This window comes from Schistocerca gregaria, chromosome 1 (assembly GCF_023897955.1).
Source record: "Schistocerca gregaria isolate iqSchGreg1 chromosome 1, iqSchGreg1.2, whole genome shotgun sequence".
Taxonomy (NCBI): Eukaryota; Metazoa; Arthropoda; class Insecta; order Orthoptera; family Acrididae; genus Schistocerca; species Schistocerca gregaria.
In genome coordinates, this window is record NC_064920.1 from 109,873,325 (window position 1) to 109,899,876 (window position 26,552).

Here is a 26,552-nt window from a genome sequence, read left to right on the forward strand (position 1 = left end):
ACTGGATGGAGATTACGTGGAAAAATAGGGTATGTATATAAAACACAATTCTTTCGTGTGTGTAATTCTCATTAGGTTCAATAAAAAATTGTTGAAGAAAAAATCGGTGCATTACTTTCTGGACAACCCTCGTATATTTGGAACCGTGACAGGTACTCGCTGCCATGAGGACGTAGACGACGTACGTAAACATAGATAAAGATATGAGTGAAACGAAGTGAAGATAAAGCAGAAAAATTTTTCTAATTACCATGTCAGTGCTTCGATCACATGAGTTTTGAAACTGACGTCGTTGTTTCCACTACTCTTCAACTGTTGCATCTGTTCTCCAGAAATCTGAAACATCCAATCGCTTCACACCAGTCAATGCTCATTCTGGTCTGTGTCCTGGATACGGCAGGTTCTGCTCGTGAAGGAATCGGGACGATCTTCTGAGATGGCTAGCGTGCCGAATCGTAGCGCCGCAGCCCGTACTATTACTCATTTCTGATGCTACTCTTTTGTCCCAAATGTAGCAGGTCACTTGGTCAACTAGACGATGGGAAATGGGTTACTTCCTTTTCGTTAGTGAATGTTAATCACTCATGATGTAGCTCGAAGCCCCGCGGGGTGTTATTGCATATAGTTTGTAGAGCATATCATTTGCCTTTGGTCTCATTCTTCAATAAAAATACGTGTGATTCTGAAGTTATATTACTCGAGTCAATCGCGAACGTTTTCGTTTGCACAACACGGCATTACCTTTTTGTAAAGGTCATGGCGAATGTGATTCTAATCAAGCCTGTGCCCAAGACTAAAGATTGATCCTAACGTAGTCCTGCTTTTTGTAGTTGTTGTTTCAATTGACGATAGTCTGTTTTCAAGTGCTTCCTTCTGTTTAACATTCAGATTCGTGTAATTCATTCACTATTTCAGACTTTTTCTGAACCTTATTGCTGGCAAACGGCCCCATTATCTATTCGTATGAATAACCTGAAGTATATAATAGACACGTAATATTTTTATAACGGTAGGTTTTATACCATTTACCATGTTCCTAACGTGTCTTTCTATCTAAAACTACACCCATAATACGTGAGGCGCCTTGTTGTATGGCGGTGGGTACATTGGGTATCAATGCCACTTCCCCTCTTTCTTGCTCCATTCGAGAAAGAATGTTGGTAAACGTTTCGAGAGCTCGAATATCTCTAATTTCACGTCCACGGATGTTTCGCTAGATATGTGTAGGAGAAGCAATATTCTTGTCGACTCTTCTAAGAACGCGCGCTCTCGGAATATTAACGGTAAAACGCACTGTGATGCAGGACGCCTATCTTACAGCGCCTGACACTGGAGTTGGCTGAGCATGTCCGTGACGCTATCGCGCTTACTAAACGAACCTGTAACGAAACGCGCTACTTTTCTCTGGAACCTCTTCTGTGAATTCTGTCTGGTACGAATCCCAGATTCGTGAGCAATACTTAAGTAGTGATGGAAAGACGGTTTTGCAAGCTACCGCTTTGTAGGTGGACTACAGTTCCTGAGGATTATTCCAATGAATCACAGTCTGTCCTCTGCCTTATACTCCGATTAGCTTTAGGTCGTCATTCCAATTTAAAACGCTCCGTACGCACTTTCCTAGATGTTTTATGGTTGGAACTTCTTCTAGTGATTGCTTTCCAATCATGCAATCATGGAAGTATTGGTCTTTCTACCTAATTATGCATAATACAATACATTTATTTATTTACTATGATATTAGCCTTAACGTTCCATCCTCATGTTGTTTATGACGGTTCAATTAATGTACAGGCACACATTATATGGGATCCTCCTTCTCATATCGTCTCATAATATAGCCAACCACACGTAACACATTAAAAAAATTCTCTGTGACTGCAAATAATCGCATGATGAAAGTTGACAAGTTGTTTCGTTCAATCGTCTTTTCGGCTCCCTTGCATCCCAGTGCGACACTGAAGACCACCCGGCACGACGGAACAATAAAATGTGAATCGACAGGATGAAAAGTGGGTATTCTTGTCATGCTCTTACGTGACCACAAATTAACGAGCAATTTCTTTACACGCCGGAAGGGATGGCCGAGCGGTTCTAGGCACAACAGTCTGGAACCGCGCGACCACTACGGTCGCAGGTTCGAATCCTGCCTCGGGCATGGATGTGTGTGATGTCTTAAGGTTAGTTAGGTTTAATTAGTTCTAAGTTCTAGGGGACTGATGACCTTAGAAGTTAAGTCCAATAGTGCTCAGAGCCAATTCCTTTACAGTCACCGAGCGAGGTGGCGAAGTGGTTAGCACACTGGACTCGCATTCGGGAGGACGACGGTTCAATCCCGTCTCCGGCCATCCTGATTTAGGTTTTCCGTGATTTCCCTAAATCGTTTCAGGCAAATGCCGGGATGGTTCCTTTGAAAGGGCACGGCCGATTTCCTTCCAAATCCTTCCCTAACCCGAGCTTGCGCTCCGTCTCTAATGACCTCGTTGTCGACGGGACGTTAAACACTACCCACCACCACCTTTACAGTCCTTTCAAATTTATTATTTAAGAGTATATTTATTAATGAATTACAGTGTTTTACTTTGTTAACTGACAGCCACATTTCTACTCATTCGGAGCATAATTGTGTTTGTTTGATACTTAGTCACTCATTTGACATCGAAAATTATTAAAAACAGTCCCTGGCCGAATATTAACGACAGCGTCGGTAAGTATAAAGTTTTGGAACAAGAATAAGGAAGGCTGAAGCTACCATTCAGTGGTAATTGCAGTACCACCACGTGTTTTACGCTTCATCGTAAATTGTGGACTCGCCATACAAAATAATCCTACCTAACATCACTGTTTTGCATCGTGACTATAACTAACGTTATATCGAATGAAACCTATGTGATATAATCCTACAGGAGGTAGCACTGGTCAAAACTAGAAGAAAAGTCCCTACAATGCCCGGAAACCAATAACTGTTGAGCTATGGGCCGTTGAAGATTCTCAGTTCACAGCCTGCATTTTATTTGCAGATGATGCATGGGTTTTTTAAGACATTACCACAATATGCACTTACGAGCAGATTCAATTTATCGAGTAGTCACGGATATGAGGTATGAGAGCGCTTCACAATCAATGTAAGGAAGAGGATATTGTTGGTGCAGTCTCATAGGGCCATACACTTTATCAAACGAACAGGGGCTGTGTTCATCGATTGCTGAAGGATAAACCACCAGCATACTGGAGAGTATCAGAAATCCTTGCAGAAGACAACGGCTGGCCGCGGTGGCCGTGCGGTTCTAGGCGCTGCAGTCCGGAACCGCGGGACTGCTACGGTCGCAGGTTCGAATCCTGTCTCGGGCATGGATGCTTGTCATGTCCTTAGGTTAGTCAGGTTCAAGTAGTTCTAAGTTCTAGGGGACTGATGACCTAAGATGTTAAGTCCCATAGTGCTCAGAGCCGTTTGAACCATTTTTGGAAGACAACGAGTGTGGCCCATGCACGATGGCTATCCCAGTCATCGGACTTGAATCCGTTGTATTTCTGGCTATGGCGGCATTTCAAGGCATTGGTGTATGCTCAACCCATCGACAATGTGCTCAGATTGCAGAAGAGTGCGACCAATGCACGTGGTGCGATCCGAACGGTTCCAGGTGTATTTGAAAGAGTGCATCGAACTTTCTTTCTAGGTCTGACTGACACTACCTCCTGCAGGATCGCCTGACACTTTTATAAATCATCCTGTACATATGACCTAGTATGTAAAATGGTATGCTCCATGAGGCTTTTTGCGGCTGACGCTGTCGTATACAGAAACATAGCAAATATTCAAAACAGTAGCGATGTGCAAATAGAATTGCATAATCGATGCTTTGAACAGGTATTTGTAATTGACTTTCAATATAAATAACTGTAATGTAGTTCACTTTAAAAGATGGAAAGGTCCATTATTATATGATCACCTGGTTGAGGAGCGCTCGCTATATGCAGTCATATCAATTAAATATTACGTATACGTACGGAACGATTAAAAGTGGAATGGGCACGTTAAACAAATCTCGCGAAAGGCAGATGCCACGCTGAGATTCATTGGAGGAATCCTCAGGAAGTAAGTTCACCCACGAAGGATGAACTTATAAAATTCTCGTGCAATCGATATTTGCTTCTTAGCCAGGGACCTGTACCAAACAGGACTCCAGAGAAGAGCAGCGCGTTTCGCCACAGGTGCGTTCAGTAAACGCGAGAGCGTCACGGAGATGCTCACCCATCTCCAACTGTAGATGCTACAAGACAGTCGTTATGCATTACTGTGTGGTTTACTGTTTAAGTTAAGAGAGTGAACGTTCTTAGAAGAGTCAACCATTGTATTGTTTCCTCCTATGCATATCTCACAAATACTCCACGTAGATAAAATCAGAGAGATTCGAGCTCACACAGACGCTTGCCATTCGCGACTGGAACAGGAAACGATAGACGTGACAGTGATACACAAAGTACACTCGCCACACACCAGAAGGTGTGTACAAGTAGGACCGTTCGCATGCACAGAAGCTCGTCTCTCAGTTTCGCTTCTCCCGGCTCCTGTGAAACGCCTATTCACAAATACTGAGCGAATGGTAGTGGACAATAGCGAGCTGTTCCACGGATGCTTGTTCCCTTGAGGTCGCTTCCTTTCGCACAGGTGGAACTGAGGTTAGACGCGCTGCAGTCGAAAACAGTGCAGGTATTTAGCGACAAGTGAAACTGACCGTGCAGCTGTGTGCGTGTAAACAACGGAGTCCTGCACAGGAGGTAGGTAGGGTAGAAAGCTGCCAACTGCCGCAGGGGACGCATCCGGCCAGCGCTCGGCCTTTCACCGGACGGCTCGCAGCGGCGAGCGATTTGTCCGCTGCCTTGCGAGGTTCGCAGCACTAGGAGAGCAACACGCCTTTCTCCCGCAACTGTTCCCACACACTCATCCACTACTGTCGCCTCGCGTGGGATCGACGGAAAACTCCTTGCGGTGCGTCGATGAACCCCGTCTGGTAACTCAGGAGAGATACCACTTTAAGTACGAGGCAGACCGTCGTAAATCCGCCGTGAGGATACGATGCGGGTCTGACTAATCTCGCCTCACGCGAGCAAGCGAGTTAGGCGTTAAATTATACGAGCAGATTATTAACAGTGGCTGAATCATTGTGATTATAAAAAAATACATTGATGGAAAAAAGTTGCAAGTCGAAGTTGTGCGACAAAACGAAATTTGTTAGACGCGTTTCTAGATCTGAAACATGATGTTATTCCATTCGCGCCAGTCGTATTAAAATGGCGCTAGTAGAGCCTCTGTGAGAGTGCAGATCAGATTTGCTTTAAATAGACGATGTAACGCTCTTGAGCGTTGATTACCTTTTAGACTGGACGTGGTGATTTCATGTTACTCAAGAATGCCTTTAAGGCGATAAAGGTGCCATTATCAACACGTCACTGAGTTTGAAAGAGGTCGTGTAATTGGGCTACAAGAAGCTGAATGCTCCTTCTGCGATACTGAAGAAAGGCTTGGCAGGAATAATGCCACTGTACATGAGTGCTGGCAACAGTGGTCACAGGAATGTACGATCGCAAAAAGACCGGGCTCCGGATGGTCACGTGGTACTGCCGATAGGGAACATCATCCTGTTCGGCGTATTCAGCGATTTCAGCAGTAGTTGGAACCACACTGACACAACGAAACGTTACAAATCGATTACTTCGAGGACAGCTCCAAATCAAACGCCCTGTAACGTGCGTTCCATTGATTCTACACCACCGTCATTTGCAACTTCCGTGGTGTCAAGCGAGAGCTCACTGGAGAGCAGGGTGAAGGTTTGATGTAAGCTACCTCGATACCGGTGATCGCTGTGTGTGGGTTAAAAAGAGGTCAGCTGAGGGCCTCCAACCATCCTGTCTGCGTGTTAGACACACTGGACCTACACGTGAGTTATGGTCTGGGTGCGACTTCGTATGTCAGTAGGAGCACTCTCACGAATATCCCACGCATCCTGACTGAAAATTCGTACGTCTGATGATTCGACCTGCTGTGCTGCAAGTTAAAAACAGCATTTCACACAAATGTAGAAATTTCATGAGATGTTTTCCAACAGGATAACGCTCGCCCACATACTGCTGTCGTAGCCCGACAAGCTCTACAGGGTGTCGATATGTTGCCTTGGCCAGCTCGACCAGCTCAATCACGAGATCTGTCTCCAGCCGAGCACATATCGGACATCATCGGACGACAAGTCCAGCCTCATCCACAAACAGGATTAACCACCCATATATTGACCGACCAGATGCAACAGGCAAGGAGCTCCATCCCACAAACTGACACCCGGCACTTGTTCTACACAATTCATGGAAATTAGCACGCTTGTACTCAATATTCTGCACAGGTAATTAATGTACCAGCATTTTACATTTTCAATGGTTTATATCGCCCTTACATTAACCTGCAATCTCACAATGTTAATCACTTAAATGTGTCACCTAGACACTTGCGTTCCCGAAATTTCATTACTCTACGTTAATTATTTTTTGGTGTTGCGGTTTTTTCCCCGACAGTGTACGTCCGCATGCACCGCCACAATAACAGTCTAAAGCTACAAAGACCTTAATAAACCCATAATGATAACCCAAGTGCTTACAGAAGGCCACAGTCTATCGCCAGTAATGTTCATTTTTTGTATTGTCTATGTGGTTCGAGCATTCAACGCAGAAGTACTTTCTGGGTTTCGACTAAGCCAGCTGAAGCTAGTGTATACCTTCTTATTCGAAGACGAGTAAGTAATTTAACAACCATAAATGATGGCCTGAAGAAAGCCTTTCACGTTCTTAACAAAATGTCTGAAATGTATAACTGCAAAAAGTTTGCGAATTTCCATGGAAAAATCTAAGCGACATTTCGCGGTAAAAAATACATTTTATAGAATATCAGTATCGGTAATATAGTACTGAAGTATAGTGATACAATGACGTTTCTTTGGGTGTAATTTTACATAGAAGTATAACCGAGACACTGAAGATAAGGTTGTAAGTTTCTTTAAAATGTGAGGCAGAATACCTAGAGTACTGCGGAGGCACAGTACAAAACAAACACGAATAAAATTCTATAAAAGAATGGCTGCCCCAATTGTGGTAAACCATAGCCTTCTCTCCTTCAAATGGCTCTGACCACTATGGGATTTAACAGCTGAGGTCATAAGTCCCCTAGAACTTAGAACTACTTAAACCTAACTAACATAAGGACATCACACACATCCATGACCGAGGCAGGATTCGAACCTGCGACCGTAGCGGTCGCGCGTTTCCAAACTTCTCTCTTTCATTTTCATTCCAAACGCTAAGGAGTTAACAAACTCATATTCAACAGGAGACTAGTTCAAATCACTTAGCTAGCCTGATACCGTTCTCCTGAATTTTGGCAACTTCAGATGAACGTGTCAATGGTTCTTTCGACGAAGACGCGATCAGTTTTTCTCACCGATCTTATCCTACTGAGCTTGTGTTCCGTCTCGAATAACTTCTATCTCGACTGAACGTTAAATTTCCGCCCATTTTCTTTCAAGGCTTTTTTTTCTTTTTTTCTTCTTTTTTTTTACACCACCAAGAGCCCATAAACCTTAGTGTTTGACATAAATTTTAACTCGATATGTCTACTGTTTCATAGGAAAAAGGGGTCTTAACAGTCGGATCTTAACAGTCGGACAGACAGATGCACAGACTGAGGTACGGAACCCTGATGAATATGAAGCAGTAAAATCAGTTTTCAAAGCCATACACACTTAGATTAATAATATTCAGTCTGCATTCCGCAATTATGTTTTATCACACTCCATCAAAAGTACGGGTGAGGGGGCGGGGGTGCAGTCACAAATATACTCAGTTGAGGAGAAATCCAGAAGGAGATAAGTAGATCAAGAAGCATATTATTCCATAAATTAATTACAATAAAATAAAAAATATACCATGGTCCACTACTAAAAGTTCTAACTTGAAAAAATGTTGCACATATTGGCAAGGAGAAAGTGAATCTAAGTTTAAAATTTAACGACTTGAAAGGGTGTCTAATCTTCAGTTGCACCATAATACCTAAAAAAAATCATTTTATTCAAAAAATGCTTCAGTGCTTCATTACAAGTGCAAGTAATTTTGTAATGTCTTTACCATGCCGCTTTTCAGCAGGTGTAATGGCCGATACTACTTCAGCGAAATTATAGGTATGGTTGGTTGATTTACGGAAAGGAACCAAACAGCGAGGAGGTCATGGGTCCTATCGAATTAGGGGAGGTTGGGGAAGGAATTCAACCGTGCCCTTTCAAAGAAACCATCACGACTCTTGCCTGAAGCGATTCGGGAAAATCACGGAAAAACTAAATCAGAAGGGCCGGACGCGGATTTGAACAGTCGTTCTCCCGAATGCGAGTTCACTGTGCTAACCACTGCGCCACCTCGCTGGGTCAGAACTTTAAGTAAGTATTTATGTTACGCAGTTTCAAACGACTGTCGTATCAAAATTACCTTAATTCAAAAGTATTGCTGTTGCGAAGAGCAGAAGCAAACAAAGTACGACTATAACTGTAAGCATTCAATAAAATATATTAAAAATAGAAAATAGAGAGCAATTTAAGGGGGTAATCTCTCGTATCTGCATCTATACGAGTATTCCATAGATCTGCGTGAAGCATGTGACAGGAAGTTTTGACATGGCAGTAGTATTAACCGATCAATAGAACATTGGAAGAATCATCACTAGATTGTTAACGGTTCATCTCCAAACGGTCTTTCGATCTACGGTATTTTCATACGCATAAATGAAAAACAAATACAGCGCTCCATAGTAATTCGGACTTTCCATAACTGCCTCGAATAGGTGATTCAAAGATCAGTGAAGATCATTGCAAGGTAAGGACACACGTCTAGCATTAGAAATATGTTTACTAAGGCACTATGTTTAGTAAGGTACTACGGCATTCAGGCTAGCCTTCGGGTAACTGGCCGCTTTATCTCCAGCCAGCTTATTCCAGAAAATTCAGACTGGATAGAACAGAGCCGGTAAGTTTATCAATCTTAACTTACGTTACCGTACAACCTCAGCTATACTCTACTTGTCATTCAATGAATAAACTGCTCCCAGTTGTCCACCGTGCATACTTAGTTTACCAATAGGATACGAAGGGGCAAGAAATAAACTCCAAAGGAAAGAAGCAGCAAAAAGCCGAACACTGTTGTGATTAAAAGAACCGACACATTGTGCATAAATTAGGCCTAAGTGTAACTCCGTTGTCTGCCGTCTAATGCTATCACTGTTAGCTGCTAATAAAGTTTTACCAGCAAATGACTAACACATGTCAACTTAATTTTGAAAATCAACTGCTTCAGCATCAAGTGATCTATTCTTCTTTATAATAAATACTTACAAGATTATTTTTTCGTTATTAATACGTAACAGCGGTCATGGCGACTATTCTCGAAGTACAAACAAATAGACTACAAACCTAATAACTAAAATACTACGAAGGTTGAAATAAATGTTCGTAACGGTATAATTATACATAAAAGCTCACCTCTTTCAACAATCTGGTAATGAAAACCACGACACAGGGGCGGTTCTAGAGGCTTCATTTCGTTAGCGATGAACAGACAAAAAAACGAATGAAGTACACTATCAGTTGTTCGTGTTTCATGTCTCGTAACAGCTGAATGACATCTCGCAGCAAAGAAGTTTAAAAAAGCTCCCTCGCCGCTCTCTGAATAAAATATAAATAATCTAAGACGCGTGCTCGAACTAAACGATCATCGTTCATAGACAGGAAGACGTGGGAGACATCACAGTTGTCCTTTGAGCTACAACGTTCTTCGTGTATTATGCGTCCCACTATAATGAGTAATACTAATAAACAGGAGCAGATATTGGGCTCGGGTGCAGTTGTGATCGTTTTGACACCAAATGGGTGTTGTCTCACATTATGTCGTGCACAGGAGCGAAATTTCTTTCACTACAAGGCAATAGTGACAATTCACTAAAAGTGTTCCGGATAAAATTCATTTAATTAGTTGTCTATAGTGGGTTGTTTTCAGAGTTTATTTTTCTGTGGTGGTACGTGGTCACTGAAATACAAATACAAAATGATAGACACCAATACTTTTATAAAACTGAAAAGCAGGATCGCTTGCAAACGATTATATTCTATGGTTTTTCAATGTAAATGGGTTTTGTCACGCTAGAAAAAATGGATGTCTTAGGAGAAATACTTGCGTTATAGGGTTGCGACACAATAACGAAGTATGGTTTCTCACGTTCTAAGAAATTCCTAATAAGTCACCATGAGTAATGTGTTTACTGCGTCACTTTGGCGGTAACAAGTGACTCGCAAGCACAGAAAGTTCTTAGATAATTAATCCGAGGTGTTCATCTGCATAAGAAAACCTTTCTGAACAAGATTCTGCCCTCGTATTAAAAAGGGTAGGTTGAGAATCATACTGAATAATGTCACTGCCAAATGGAGACTAGAATAATTCAAGTAAGTTTATCGTGACAATAATGTTACAATCGTGTATTTTCAGCATTTCATGGAGTAATGACTAATCCATTAATTTTCCACTACCCTTATTCCAAGAATGGTAGTAAGATATGCGGCCGAAATGTCAGTGAAATAGCTGTAATTTCCTTGGCAACAGGCCCAAACAAGCAACTTAATATAATAGAGGGTCACCAAACCAAATGAGGATTGTTTTGGGAAAAGATAGGTTAACAGATAGCATATTTATTACGACAGCATGGTGAATATATAATAAGGCAATAAAAATTTTAGAATGCAAAATCTATATCTTTCGCACCTACGATATGTGTCGGCTGGTCGTGAATCAGTACCCTCGTCGAGAAGAGAAAACCAAAATTTACTTTGATAGAACAGGGAAACAACAGACTAAATCACGGAAAAACAGAAACGATGTAGTTGAAACTGATGTTGACATCACTGTAACGATTAAACAGAGAAAAAAATGGTTCAAATGGCTCTGAGCACTATGGGACTTAATTTCTGAGGTCATCAGTCCTCTAGAACTTAGAACTACTTAAACCTAACTAACCTAAGGACATCACACACATCCATGCCCGAGGCAGGATTCGAACCTGCGACCGTAGCGGTCGCGCGGTTCCAGACTGTAGCGCCTAGAACCGCTCGGCCACTCCAGCCGGCAATTAAACAGAAATTTCATGCGCAGAAGCAATTGCAGAACAACAAAATTCGTCACTATAGGAGCGATAAGGGAAGAAGCCAAAAGTAGACGAATGATGGATGGAAAGTGCCAATTTTGTGTAGATAAATGTTCTTGAAATTAATTCTTGAAGTAGTACACACGCTTGGGCCAGTACTTTTTTTTTCTTGTCGTTCTCTATGGATTGGCATCTAAGGCCTGCTGAAGAGTGTATTAAGTTCGTGTGGGATGAAAGATTAGCTTGCATGGGGAAAACTTTTTTTTGTGTGATTTGAATCTTTTCGAGTCATTTCCTGCCGATCGAAATAATCTCTTGCATCATCACATTCGTTCGGCGCTTTCTTACCGCCGCTTTTTTCCTGTACTCAAAAGATGTTTTCCATTCTTCCAGGCGCAGAATATTGCAGCTCCCTCTTGCTGACGTCTCCTTCATTTCTCGCCCCCTGTTTTATCGCTGGTAATCAAGTAAAACTATCAAATTATTTTTTGAGTCATGGTGACGGTGGCTGAGCACCAAGAGTATGTATGTCAAATGTAATGTTACCATGAGCAACTTCTTCGATCGCTGTCAAAAGATTTAGGCACTGTCGGCTTAAGGAAGTATTTTTGATGTTCGTGTACCAATTGCACATTGAATGATAAAGTGAAAATCGAATATGTTTATCTGTACTACGCTATCTCCATGAATACATTGTACCAGGGTGAGAACATAAGAGCAGGACAACCCCTGCATTTCAACTAGTTGTTTTCTGTCGTCTGTAATTCCGATTTGGCTACATAAAGTACGTCCGATACAAGTGAAATACAGAAATAACTGAAAAACAGGTATTTTTATTTGTCTTTCCACTGGTAGTTTCAGAGATCATATTTTCCCCATTAGGTACATTTATTAGCATTAAGACCGAGCGAGGTGGCGCAGTGGTTAGCACGCTGGCCTCGCATTCGGGAGGACGACGGTTCAATCCCGTCTCCAGCCATCCTGATTTAGGTTTTCCGTGATTTTCCCTAAATCGTTTCAGGCAAATGCCGGGATGGTTCCTTTGAAAGGGCACGGCCGATTTCCTACCCAATCCTTCCCTAACCCGAGCTTGCGCTCCGTCTCTAATGACCTCGTTGTCGACGGGACGTTAAACACTAATCACCACCACCAGCGTTAAGAAGACACAAACTACACTCCTGGAAATGGAAAAAAGAACACATTGACACCGGTGTGTCAGACCCACCATACTTGCTCCGGACACTGCGAGAGGGCTGTACAAGCAATGATCACACGCACGGCACAGCGGACACACCAGGAACCGCGGTGTTGGCCGTCGAATGGCGCTAGCATTTGTACACCGCCGCCGTCAGTGTCAGCCAGTTTGCCGTGGCATACGGAGCTCCATCGCTGTCTTTAACACTGGTAGCATGCCGCGACAGCGTGGACGTGAACCGTATGTGCAGCGACATCGATGTTGTCGCCAGTGGTCGGCGGAAGGTGCACGTGCCCGTCGACCTGGGACCGGACCGCAGCGACGCACGGATGCACGCCAAGACCGTAGGATCGTACGCAGTGCCGTAGGGGACCGCACCGCCACTTCCCAGCAAATTAGGGACACTGTTGCTCCTAGGGTATCGGCGAGGACCATTCGCAACCGTCTCCATGAAGCTGGGGTACACCGTACACCGTTAAGCCGTCTTCCGCTCACGCCCCAACATCGTGCAGTCCGCCTCCAGTGGTGTCGCGACAGGCGTGAATGGAGGGACGAATGGAAAAAAATGGTTCAAATGGCTCTGAGCACTATGGGACTCAACTGCTGTGGTAATTAGTCCCCTAGAACTTAGAACTAGTTAAACCTAACTAACCTAAGGACATCACACACATCCATGCCCGAGGCAGGATTCGAACCTGCGACCGTAGCAGTCGTACGGTTCCGGACTGCGCGTCTAGAACCGCGAGACCACCGCGGCCGGCGGACGAATGGAGACGTGACGTCTTCAGCGATGAGAGTCGCTTCTGCCTTGGTGCCAATGAGGGTCGTATGCGTGTTTGGCGTCCTGCAGGCGAGCGCCACAATCAGGACTGCATACGACCGAGGCACACAGGGCCAACACCCGGCGTCATGGTGTGGGGAGCGATCTCCTACACTGGCCGTACACCTCTGGTGATCGTCGAGGGGACACTGAATAGTGCACGGTACATCCAAACCGTCATCGAACCCATCGTTCTACCATTCCTAGACCGGCAAGGGAACTTGCTGTTCCAACAGGACAACGCACGTCCGCATGTATGCCGTGCTATCCAACGTGCTCTAGAAGGTGTACGTCAACTACCCTGGCCAGCAAGATCTCCGGATCTGTCCCCCATTGAGCATGTTTGGGACTGGTTGAAGCGTCGTCTCACGCGGTCTGCACGTCGAGCACGAACGCTGGTCCAACTGAGGCGCCAGGTGGAAATGGCATGGCAAGCCGTTCCACAGGACTACATCCAGCATCTCTACGATCGTCTCCATGGGAGAATAGCAGCCTGCATTGCTGCGAAAGGTGGATATACACTGTACTAGTGCCGACATTGTGCATGCTCTGTTGCCTGTGTCTATGTGCCTGTGGTTCTGTCAGTGTGATCATGTGATGTATCTGACCCCAGGAATGTGTCAATAAAGTTTCCCCTTCCTGGGACAATGAATTCACGGTGTTCTTATTACAATTTCCAGGAGTGTATTTGTAGCATATGATTTTTCTGAGCAAATCGTGGCGCTATTTTTGAGTGGTCGTAGACTATTTTTTTCTGAGTTGTTTCTAGAGAATGTGTGTAATACAAACACATTTCGGAACAGAAGACTCTGACTAGTGCTAGGCAGTATCGTAAATTTCCCAGTAAAGTCGTATGCTACAAATCGTTTATGTCTTGTTACAGCAAAAAAGAAACCCACCTGATGACGAGGCTATAATCCGCCGAAACGCTTAGTGGGGGGATCAATGGCAGTGATTGTTTACAGTCCTTTGTGTCTCTCAGTTGCCGTAATAGTCAGGGTTAAAATGTTAGCATTTAAAGTACTCACAACTGTTTTGGTTCAAATTTATTGAGCCCGTCTAAATATTTTATATACTTAAATACTTCAGACTTGAAGGAGAATGTAAAAATTTCATTTCCAAGGAAGGCAAGTGCTAACAGGTGTGATCTACCAGTTTAATAGGTCATGGCTGCAAAATTATGAAATGATTAGTTTAGAGAAGAATGGAAAAACTGGTAGTTGCCTACGTAGGAGAAAATTAGTTTGGATTCTGGAGAAACCCAGAAACACTAGAGGCAATACTGATTCTACAATATGTTGTGTATGACTTCATGCACGACAGTAAAAAGAGGTGAGCTACAGAGAAGTGCTGCAACTGTCATCGTAGGGAAGTTGGCTCTGATCGGAAATGGGTAACAAAGAAGTTAACAGAGGAGTTTTACTTAACTTGTATTCTTCCAAGCATATGAAGACACCTTGCAAATAATGCAGCTTAAAATAGCTACTGTATCAGCAACAACAATGAGGCTCTCTGTACTATAGCACAAACGATGGTGTCATAGCGCAGGGCTCCAAGCGGGAGAGGGTCGAGTGCCTGCCGCCGGCCTTTCCATATCACAACAGAAGGCGCTTGTAGTCCAGAGCCATTGGAGGCGTAGCTCAGCGGGCGCTATGGGCGTCGGACGAAAACTTGCAGTTCCGTTGCCAACGTTGACGCCCATTGGATGGTGTCGATATGTGATACCACATGACATACCTTAGAAGACAGGATAAAGAACAGGCAAATCTACGTTTACTGCATTTGTACATTTAGAGAAAGCTTTTAACAATGTTGACTGGACTGCACCTTTTGAAATTTTGAAGGTAACAGAGATAAAAGGAGCGAGGGGGAATTAATAACTTGTTTAGAAACCAGATTGCAGTTATAAGAGGGGCATGAGAGAGCAGCAGTGGTTGAAAAGGGAACGAGATAGGGTTATAGCCTTTCTCCAATGATATTCAATCTTTACATTGTGTGAGCAGTCAAGGAAACCAAGGAGAAATTTGGAAAAGAAATTAAAACTGAGGTAGAAGAACAGAAAACACTGAAAGACATTAAATGTATTCGCAGTTGTGAATATGGACAAGTATCAGCAGTATAATGGAATGACTGCAATACAGCCGCCTTACCATTGTTTTTAATTCTCATTTTGTTCGTTTTCGTTCGTTGCATCTGTTCGGGGCGGACATCGCAAGACACCCGTTTCAATTCTTCGCTGATCCATAAACTGAGTTTTTTTTTATTACAGAGGGCAGCTACCCCTCTGACCGAAGACGCTGAGCTACCGCGTGGGCGTACCACTAGGCTGTCCGAGCACGCTGCACAGCCAAACTCAAACTTCCATACGTCATCAACCACGTGTCTACAACCTGAGCTCGTACATTCACTATGAATATTGCCATACAGAGGAAACATTTTAATTCAATGTCGCTTGCCCGGTTTTGGCGAATAAACATGATATTGCAACTGTTCAAATGGTTGAAATGGCTCTGAGCACTATGGCACTTAACATCTGTGGTCATCAGTCCCCTAGAACTTAGAACTACTGAAACCTAACTAACCTAAAGACATCACACACATCCATGACCTAGGCACGATTCTAACCTGTGACCGTAGCGGTCATGTGGTTCCAGACTGAAGCGCCTAGAACATCATGGCCACATCGGCCGGTGATATTGCAACTCCTGTGTTGTTCAGAATTATAATGCATGCATGTTGGAAGGAACATTGCATCGTAATACTGAACAACACAGGAATTTCAGCATCTTATGATAAAAGCTTTGAAGTTTGCCGATAGCATTATAATTCGGCCAGAGACAGCAAAGAACCTGGAACAGCAGTTGAACTGAATGAACAGTGTCCGAATAAAATTAATGGAATGTAGTCGATTTAAATCAGGTGAACCTCAGGGACTTTCATTAGGAAGTGATACAATGAAAGTAGTAAATAAGTTATGTTATTTTGGCAGCAAAACAACTGATGATGGTCGAAGTAGAAAGGATAGAAAATACAGATTGTCAATAGCGAGAAAAGCACTGTCGATAAAGAGGAATTTCCTATCAAATTTAAACTGAAGTGTTAGAAAGTCTTTTCTGAAGGGATTTGTCTGGAGTATAGACTTTTATGGAGGAAGAGTTCTGGGGAGAAGAGAAGAGAAGTTTTTGAAATGGGGAGATACTGAATTGAATTTGGCGGAATATAAATTTATGGCACAACTCGACTAAAGAAAGGTTGATGAGAGGTATCCAAGGAATTGTTAATTGCTAATGGAGATAAGTGTGATGGGTGAAAAGTGTCTGCCTCCGTAGCGTAGCGGTAGCGTTGCTGCCTACCACGCAGCAGGCCCGGGTTCGATTCCCGGAAGGGGACTGGGTGTTGTGTGTCCATCATCAATTTCGTCATCATTGACTCGCAAGTCGCCAACGTGGCGTCAACTAAAAAGAACTTGCAATACGGTGGCCGAACTCCCCCAAATGGGGCCTCTCGGTCAGCAATGCCATACGATCATATCATTTTTCATCTCATTTGTAAGGGGAATACAGTAAGCAGGCTGAAATGGATGTAGGTTGCAGCAGTTATCCGGAGATGAATAGGCTCGCACATGATATAGCAGCGTGGAGAGCTGCATCAAACCAATTTTCGGACTGCAGCCAATGACAATTCATGCAAAGGACTCTTCTAAATGAATTTTATACATTTGTACAGACAGTACATGCTCAGATCGAGACAATACGAGGAAAGCCGCGATACGAGATTAGCGTCAAGTCCGATCGAGCAACTAGCGGACTGGAGGGACGCACATCCGACACACAGACCGTCTTCCGCAGGCCGGCGTGGTGTGCTTAGGCAACGTGAGAACCAGGCCGGCGGACCCACTAATGCCCTGGGAGCCCCGCGACAAAGGAACAGACAACGCTAAACGGGGGACACCGTTTCTACCGCAGTCCGTTCCAACGCCGTCCTTCGCGGCATACCAGCGCTTCGCTCTAGTCTGGAGCGTTCCTCTCTCTTGGGTTCGAGGCCCGTGGTGAGACACCTTTCTCACTGCTACCACGGCTTACAAGGTCGTCCAAGTGAGTTAGTGCGATTTAGCAAATGTCGCCAAGAGACACCGTCTTACGTAAATTGATATACAGAGTACTGCAATAAGCCCTGTTGTGATCTTCAGTCCGAAGATCGCTTTAACGTATCTCTCCACGCCGGTCTACCTTGTGCAAACGTCTTCACTTTTGAATAACTACTGCAACCTAGATCTTTTCCTAACCTGTTTACTGTATTCAGGTCTAGTTCTTCTTCTACCCCCCCCTCCCCCCCCCCACACACACTTAGCTCCATTACCAAACTGAGTGTTCCTTGATGCCCAGAGATGTGCCGCATTAACAAATACCTTCTTTTAGTCAGTCATTTTTGCCTCAATTCGATACAGTACCTAATCATTAGTTATTAAATCTACCCTACTCTTCAGTATTCTTCCGTAGTATCGCATTTTAAGAGCCTCTAAACTGTTTATCGTCCACCTCCGTACATGGTTAAATATTAACAAATTCCTCTTTTTCACAAACGCTTTTCTTTCTATCACCATACTGCATTTTGTATTATCTCTGCTTCGGCCATCGTAGCTCATTTTACCACCCCAAAAGCATTTTCTACTCTGATTCCCTCAGCATAGCCTGGTGTAATTCCTCTGAATTTCATTACCCTCGTGTTGTTTTTGTTAATATTTACCTTACAACGTCTCTTCAAGAGGCTATTCATTCCCTTAAACTTCTCTTCCATTTCTTTCTCACTATCACGATGCGTGCGTGATGTACACCGGTGAGTCCAAGTCTGGTGACGGTGGTGATAGTGCTTTTCTGGGTACCCCGAAGCAAACAAGAAGGCCTACACAAGCAGGATCCACATTCCACTAATATGACAGCAGACACAGTAGTCATTCTCCACGACAGTACGTCAGCCCTACAACTGATCACAAACGATCACAGTATCTGTACGAACAACAAAGTCGATTATTGCTGCAACTGTGGAGTTGTAGCAATAATCGACATTGTTTTTCCAATGCACAGGAAGAGTCGCAACATCGTGATAGTATCGATAAAAGACCTCTCTGGGATGCATGGAAATGAACGAGTGGATGCCCTCGCAAAACAGACACCCCTGCAAGGAGCTATTAAATATGATAAGCTCCCTGTGATAGATATGATACCCAGAAAGTTGTAGTCGGACTGGTAAGATCAATGGTAGCGGACATCTAAAATCAAAGGCAGTCACTACGCACTAATTCACCAACGATTCCAAGAGTACCATGGTATAGCAAGGTACGAACATCAAGGACCTTCACATCACTTATAACACGACTGAAATTTAATAATGGGAAATTCAACAAATACCTCTAGCGACTCAACCTAAGCGCCATTCCTCTTATAGGTTTGCAGAGAGGAAAAAGATCCAAACTATATATTTCTACAGTGTCCTCGGAACACATATAGCATACATGTACTTGCAAGTAATCTTCGGGATTCTGGTCACCAGTTCCCAAATAGCATCCAGACCTTGTTAGCATCCAACGATATAGCAACGTATAAAGCACTGTGCGAGTTCGTGCACACTGCCAACACCAAGATATAGCTTCCAGAGCCGGTAAATCTAATGCTCTTGGTAACCGGGATGCCAGGGGAAGACCATAGCTCAAAAAACTGATTGTATTCCCAAGAGCTACGCAGCATAATATGCAACGCTAAGCCTCTATACATATATCACTATGTACTGCCCATACTGGTGTAATTATATGCAAGGTTATCATATTATAATCTGGTCCTTGTAATGTGTTTTGTCTGGATGGTACTTATAGACCTGCAGAAATAGTTAATTCTATATTCTCAGCTTTTGAAACAGTTCTTGAAGGACGTACAAAAGAACTCTTTATTGTTAAGTTAGATAGATAGATAGTTATTAACATGGATTGAATTGGAAATATTTCAAATGTGTACCAACGGGGATTTGTCATTTCTTATTGTGTTACCGGTAGGATTTTTACGGTATACCACATTTTCCTAGTGTTTACTCCTTTCAGTGGACTATGGTTTTAAAATTTATTTTATGTCGGAAACAGTCCTTTACTAACCCTATGGTTTTAAAATTTATTTTATGTCGGAACAGTCCTTTACTAACCCTCCGTAACTTCGCAGGAGGGTACAACTTAAACTAATGTCTTTTTGAGTTGTAAAAACAAACTGTAATCTGTAATATAACATTTCCAGTGTAGAGATGTATGGGCACATTCCGAAAGAGAATAAATAAAATAAAAAATAAAAATTACAAAAGACTTCTCTTCAGAGTACTTTGTCGTCTCTGACAGAGTTACAATGTAATCGGCAAACCTCTTAAGTTTTTATTTCTTCTCCCTGACCTTTAAATCCCCTTTATACATTTCTTCTCGATGTCCTTTACTGCTTGCTCATTCTACAGACTGAGTAACACTGGGGATTGGCTACAATCCAGTCTCACTCCCTCCTCAAACACTGCTTCCGTTTCAGGTACTTCGACTCTCAGAACTGCCGTCAGGTTTCTATACATGCTGTAAGTAATCTTTCCCTCCCTATATTTTATCTGAGCTGCCTTCAGAATGTTTAACAATCTATGATAGCAGCATTTTCAAAAGCTTTATCTATATCTACAAACGCTATAAACGTAGGTTTGTCTGTCTTTGACTTATTTTCCATGCTAAGTCATAGGGTCAGTATTGCCTCCAGCGTCCCAATCTTCCCCGAATTCGGCTTCTTACATTTTTTCCCGTCATTCTGTAAATCTTGCAACAATGACTTACTAAACTGATAGTTTGGTAGCATTAACTGCCATCCCCTGCTTTCCCAACAATTTTAATTATTAAAAAGGTTTTACGGTTTTTAACTGTTAGAAATTCATGTGTTGCACATAATTTTCATTATTTCATAGCGAGACAGTGTTCCCGTACGATGCCATTTCAGTATCTATGCAGCACCATGAATTTGGCATGGAAACATTTTTCTTTAAGTGGCAATTCTTACTTTGTCACTCAGCGATAATTCTTTTTGCGCTTCAACGAGGGTCAAAGAGGTCGTGTTGTATCGCACGATCTTCTTGAGAGTGTAGGACTTCAAGAAAGACAGGTTCAGGTCAAAAGCGAAACTCAGCAGGCAATCCACCTCCAGTCGTACACAAGAACACATTAGTCAGCGAGTACCACACTCTATGGAGACCAAGACCAGGCCCGGCTGCTCGTAAAAGTGTTGTCTTTCTGATAACGGCTAAGGCGAATATTCTCTGATCAGCCAGAAAATGTTGCTATTATTATTATTATTATTATTACTAGTTATTATTATTTTATTAATAGTGCAAGTTACGGGGGCTACTGGAAAAATAAGGAACGATCGGTCGTGAAACGGAACCACAGTGAAAACCCGAAGAAGCTTTGCAGAGGTGTGTTGAGCAGTGTCTCTGCTATGTGGAAGATTAGGTGGGTAGATCACGTAACTAATGAGGAGGTATTGAATAGGATTGGGGAGAAGTTTGTGGCACAACTTGACTAGAAGAAGGGATCGGTTGGTAGGACATGTCCTGAGGCATCAACGGATCACAAATTTAGCATTGGAGGTCAGAGTGGAGGGTAAAAATCGTAGAGACCAAGAGATGAATACACTAAGCAGATTCAGAAGAATGTAGGTTGCAGTAGGTACTGGAAGATGAAGGAGCTTGCACAGGATAGATTAGCATGGAGAGCTGCATCCAACCAGTCTCAGGACTGAAGACCACAACAACAACAGCTCTTCTCAGTGCTGAGCACACAGTGAGCGAGTAAAGATACCTAGAACAATAGTGTCTCCCGCCAAACCTGGATGCTTGTCGAGAGATTTCTCCTGATTTCTTGCAACTCCACATAATGTGACTGTCACACAGTTCCTTCTTCATGACAGATCTCGGTCACACACTGCAGACCCAATGAGGACAGTACTGATTTTCATCTCCGCCCATATGAACCGCTGGCTATGACACAATATTTTGGCAGAGACAACGAGCTGCAATCCAAAATAGAAAATTGTCGGAAAACGCAGGAGACTGCCTTCTATGAAGAGGGTATTGGAAAGTTGTACAACGCAACGACAAGCAAATGTCTAAGTCGGTGCGACGACTATGTACAGAAGCAGCTGGAAGTCGTAGCTAACAGTTGAAATTAAAACAGTTTTGGTTTTCACTACCGTTTCCACTCCGCGACCGATCGTTCCTTACTTTCCGAATAGCCCACGAATTATCTACATCTACATCTACAGCCATACGCCGCAAGCCACCTGACGGTGTGTGGCGGAGGGTACCCTGAGTACCTCTACCGGTTCTCCCTTCTATTCCAGTCTCGTATTGTTCGTGGAAAGGATTGCCGGTACGCCTCTGTGTGGGCTCTAATCTCTCTGATTTTATCCTCATGGCTCTTCGCGAGATATACGTAGGAGGGAGCAATATACTACTTGAATCCTCGGTGAAGGTGTGTTCTCGAAACTTCAACAAAAGTCCGTACCGAGCTACTGAGCGTCTCTCCTGCAGAGTCTTCCACTGGAGTTTAACTATCATCTCCGTAACGCTTTCGCGATTACTAAATGATCCTGTAACGTAGCGCGCTGCTCTCCGTTGGATCTTCTCTATCTCTTCTATCAACCCTATCTGGTACGGATCCCACACCGGTGAGCAGTATTCGAGCAGTGGGCGAACAAGCGTACTGTAACCTACTTCCTTTGTTTTCGGATTGCATTTCCTTAGGATTCTTCCAATGAATCTCGGTCTGCATCTGCTTTACCGACGATCAACTTTATATGATTATTCCATTTTAAATCACTCCTAATGCGTACTCCCAGATAATTTATGGAATTAACTGCTTCCAGTTGCTGACCTGCTATATTGTAGCTAAATGATAAGGGATCTTTCTTTCTGTGTATTCGCAACACATTACACTTGTCTACATTAAGATGCAATTGCCATTCCCTGCACCATGCGTCAATTCGCTGCAGATCCTCCTGCATTTCAGTACAATTTTCCATTCTTACAATCTCTCGATATACCACAGATTCATCCGCAAAAAGCCTCAGCGAACTCCCGATGTCATCCACGAGGTCATTTGTGTATATTGTGAATAGCAACGGTCCTACGACACTCCCCTGCGGCACACCTGAAATCACTCTCACTTCGGAGGACTTCTCTCCATTGAGAATGACATGCTGCGTTCTGTTATCTAGGAACTCTTCAATCCAATCATACAATTGGTCTGATAGTCCATATGCTCTTACTTCGTTCATTAAACGACTGTGGGGAACTGTATCGAATGACTTATTATTGTGATTGTTATGTAGTATTATTTGTCAAGTGTTGATCCTCGCCAGATGTAAGACTTACGGTCTTAATCTGGTCAGGTTAAATAAGTAATGAATAAGTAAACATTTTCCCTTGTTATTACTGAAGTTTACCGTCTATAAATCTTGGAAACAGTTTGCCGTCTCTGGTCGCTACAAACATTGCTTTTATGAAGGTGGAATATCATTAATTGTCAATCAATGCACAGTTTACGTCCACTATATATACTTCCACGTTGCTGCTCTCTACTCGTGCGTAACAAATCTTAACAAATCACATTCAGTGTCCGTTGTTAATGACCTTGTAAGCTATATCAGCGAAGAGAAAGGTAACCAAAGCTTTAAAATGCCGGAGGGAACGTATCAGAATGCAGCGGAGTTCTCCATAAAGCAATAACGCATATAAATAGTATAAAACCACAGATTAAGCGGAGTGGTACCAAAAGTCATTCCTTTCGTGCATCATCTGCAAAAAGAACGGAGGTAATGCCGTTTGCTAACTATGTACTTTCCACCATGGTGGCTAATGAGCTACGGAAGTTGATGTCTTCGGGAAAAGGTTTCCTTTACTCTTCGACAAGACTGTTCCGACACGCGTCTTCTTGTTTCTGCACAGGTCTGCACCCGGATCCTAGGCCGAAGTTTCGGTCGACCTCCAGAATGCAAACCTTGGAAGGTGGCCGTGAAAGGAAGGGGCGGAAACGTGCAGTGCGTGTCGGAAACGCGGCAATAAAACAATCCGCGTGCGCTACAGCTCCCAGATGGGGCGGGGGGGGGGGGGGGGGAGAGGGGATTGGGGGGGGGGGGGGAGATTTGCCTTGACATTCAGCTGGACCGGCACGTCGATTCGTGGACGTCCCGGCGTGCTCAGGAGATGTGTCATCCCAAAGGACACTGCGCAGTCGCTGCTGACCTCTCCTCCACGTTGTTCCACCCTAGACGCAACACGGTTAGGATTCTATAATCAAAAGTAGCTCGTTACTCTTTCACAGGAACTTTGGGGGTTCTTGCATTGTGAAGGTGACCATACCCTTAGACACTTCAGATGTCACCTCACATTTTTCTTCTTCTTCTTTCGTTTCACCCGATGTTGGAGTACGGGAAATCACTCAATTGTTCATGTTTTGTTCCTTTCGATCAGTCCAGTATTATTTCATTTTTGTGATCTTGCTTTCCTTTCTTCTTCAGAAATTTGGATCGTTCGTTTGGCTTTCATTTCGGCTTGGAACCTCTCTATCTCGGCTGTTTTTCAGTTTTATCTATGGGCAAATTTTCTGTGATTGGTTGTTCTCTTAAGTCCTTTTCCGTTTCCTCAAACCAATTTGGTGTTTTTTTTTTTGTTGCGGAAGTAGTAAAAAGTTATTTTTGGTAATCTGTGGTCATTCTTCTTTTCCTCGTTGTGTCTGAGAGTTTTTTTGATAGTTTGATAAAGGGTTTCGTTTCTGGTGCAGATTAGTTTGTAATTGTGGAATGTTAGTCTAACAATTTTTCTTAATATTCTCGACTCTTTGATCTACAGCCTTTCAACTGGGCCATGGTTGGTGAGGGACAGTTTTTCGGCTGCATACAGGGCTCACGATTTGATTACTTTGTTGTAATTAGTTATTTTCATATGCCACAAGACAAACATATTTGCCATGCGAGAGTGTTTTTTCTGTGAGCTGGAAGGCCAGTTCAACTTTACTTCTTCTAAATTCCATTTCCTTTTCCTCGAGGGCATTCCAGCTGATGCATTCTCCAAGATATTTAAATTCTTCGACGATTTCTATTTTTTGTTCTCCCACTTTAAGATGTTTTGGTAGATTTTTGTTTATTTCTGTCATTATCTTGGGCTTTTCGAAGGATATTTTGAGAGATATTTTTTTCTGCTTGTTTTTGTAATTCGAGGGTCAGTTCTTTGACTTCTTCCCAGATCTCGGGTATTACTCTTATATAATCTGCAGAGACTTGGCAATTGACTTTGATGTGTCTGTTTCTTGTTTCTAGTCGGTTTCCACTATGGATCTCCGTGTACCACTCTCAGACTGCTTTCTCTAGAGTGCAGTTAAAGAGCAGTTGGGAGAGTTGATCTCCTTACCATACACCAGTTTTTATCCCAGTGCGGTCGGAGAGTTCTCCCGTGGATCTGAATTTGAAGTATTGAAGTATGTGTCGGTAAGGATTTCTCTGATTTGGTATATAATTTTCTTGCATAGGTTTAATTCTTTTGGTATAGAGATGTAGGATTCTCAGTGTATTGAGTCGTATGCTTTTTTGGAGGTCTATGAAAGTGATAAATTATGATTTTGCTCTTGATTTTTGGCAGGCCATGAGATTTTGAAGGTTTAGCATTTTTTATGGGCAGGGGTCTTCCTTTCCTGAAATCTAGTTGGTATTCGCCAAGTTGATGATCTAACTGTGCTTCCGCTCTGTTTAGTAGGTCTTTAGAGACTATCTTGTATGTTACGTCTAGGAGTGAGATCCCTCTGTAGTTGTTGGGGGCCGTTTTGGACCCTTTCTTAAAGAGTTGGAAGATGAGGGACGTCTTCCATTCATCTAGTATTCTTTATTTATCCAGATTTTCCAAAGATATTTTCATTAATGAGAATATGATTTAAACTGTTTATGTGCAAATAAACATCTAAATTTGCCCCTGAACTCAGATCCCTATGACGTACTTGTTTGATCATAAAAGTATCGTTAAGAAAAGGAATTCTCCAGAGACGTACTGCACTTCTCTAACGATCACGTGAAAAACGCATGTTTCGTAGTTGTCAACCCCAGCGTATTATTGGCGTGAGCACAGCGCGCGTCAGAAACAGGCGCTGCCCGCGGAAGAGATAGCATGTCAGTCTGAGTCAGTCGGCAGCAATGAAGAGAGAGACAACAGATGGCGTGAAGGTGCGAGCAAAGTATTGAGAAAATTAACATCTGGGACGGAATGTGGAGGGCGCAAGATAGACGCGAGTGTTAGAGGTACAATAATGAAACAAACACACAAGTGGTGTCAAGGTTCGACAGAATGTTTAAAATCATTAAGCTGGGTTATGCAGCGGGTACTGGTTTCGTATATTAGCTGTTAGTGCTGAAAAAGTAAAGTGAACAATGATAATTTACTATTTAAAGCGACTAATTCTGGGTTTCTTCTTTAATTTAATCATCTTTCCACAATATGCGACCATGTCAGGTAGAACAGAATACATCATTGGCACGCTCTGTAAAACATCCCTTCAATCGTAGAAGACGGATCACGACACACTTTGTAGCACTAAGACTAAGCGATTCTGGGCTCAAAAATAAATATTACATGTCACAAATTCTCTCTCTAAAATGTCCTTTTGCAATGAGATTAGACCATACAAAAATAAAATTATCAAACAAATAAAAAGTAAGAAGAGAAATTGACATTTACAGGGCACAAACATTAACAGAGAGTTGGTGAATAACACAACCAATCACAACTGATTTCACCACGCGGTGTAGCCATGCGGTCCAAGGCGCCTTGCACGATTCGCGCGGGTTCCCCCTTCGGAGGTTCGAGTCCTCCCTCGGGCATGGGCGTGTGTGTTGTCCTTAGTGTAAGTTAGTTTAAGATAAATTAAGTAGTGTGTAAGCTTAGGGACCGATGACCTCAGCAATTTGGACCCGTAAGACCCTACCACAACCGAGCGAGGTGGTGCAGTGGTTAGACACTGGACTCGCATTCGGGAGGACGACGGTTCAATCCCGCGTCCGGCCATCCTGATTTAGGTTTCCCGTGATTTCCCTAAATCGCTCCAGGCAAATGCCGGTATGGTTCCTTTAAAAGGGTACGGCCGTCTTCCTTCCCCGTCCTTCCCTAATCCGTTGAGACCGATGACCTCGCTGTCTGGTCTCCTTCCCCAAACCAACCAACCAACCAACCAACCCTACCACAAATTTCCAAATTTCCATAAGCGATTTCGGTCATTT

The 26,552-nt window shown here is 43.1% G+C and overlaps 1 protein-coding gene and 1 non-coding gene across 2 annotated transcripts in view; one reads left to right on the plus strand and one right to left on the minus strand.

Moving 5' to 3' along the window:
- Positions 1-26,552, minus strand: part of LOC126334620 (uncharacterized) — a 387,999-nt gene that overhangs the window by 316,240 nt on the left and 45,207 nt on the right. The window lies entirely within an intron of this gene.
- On the plus strand, positions 16,550-16,621 carry Trnag-acc (transfer RNA glycine (anticodon ACC)). The gene has a single exon. It is a non-coding gene; the product is annotated as a tRNA-Gly (tRNA).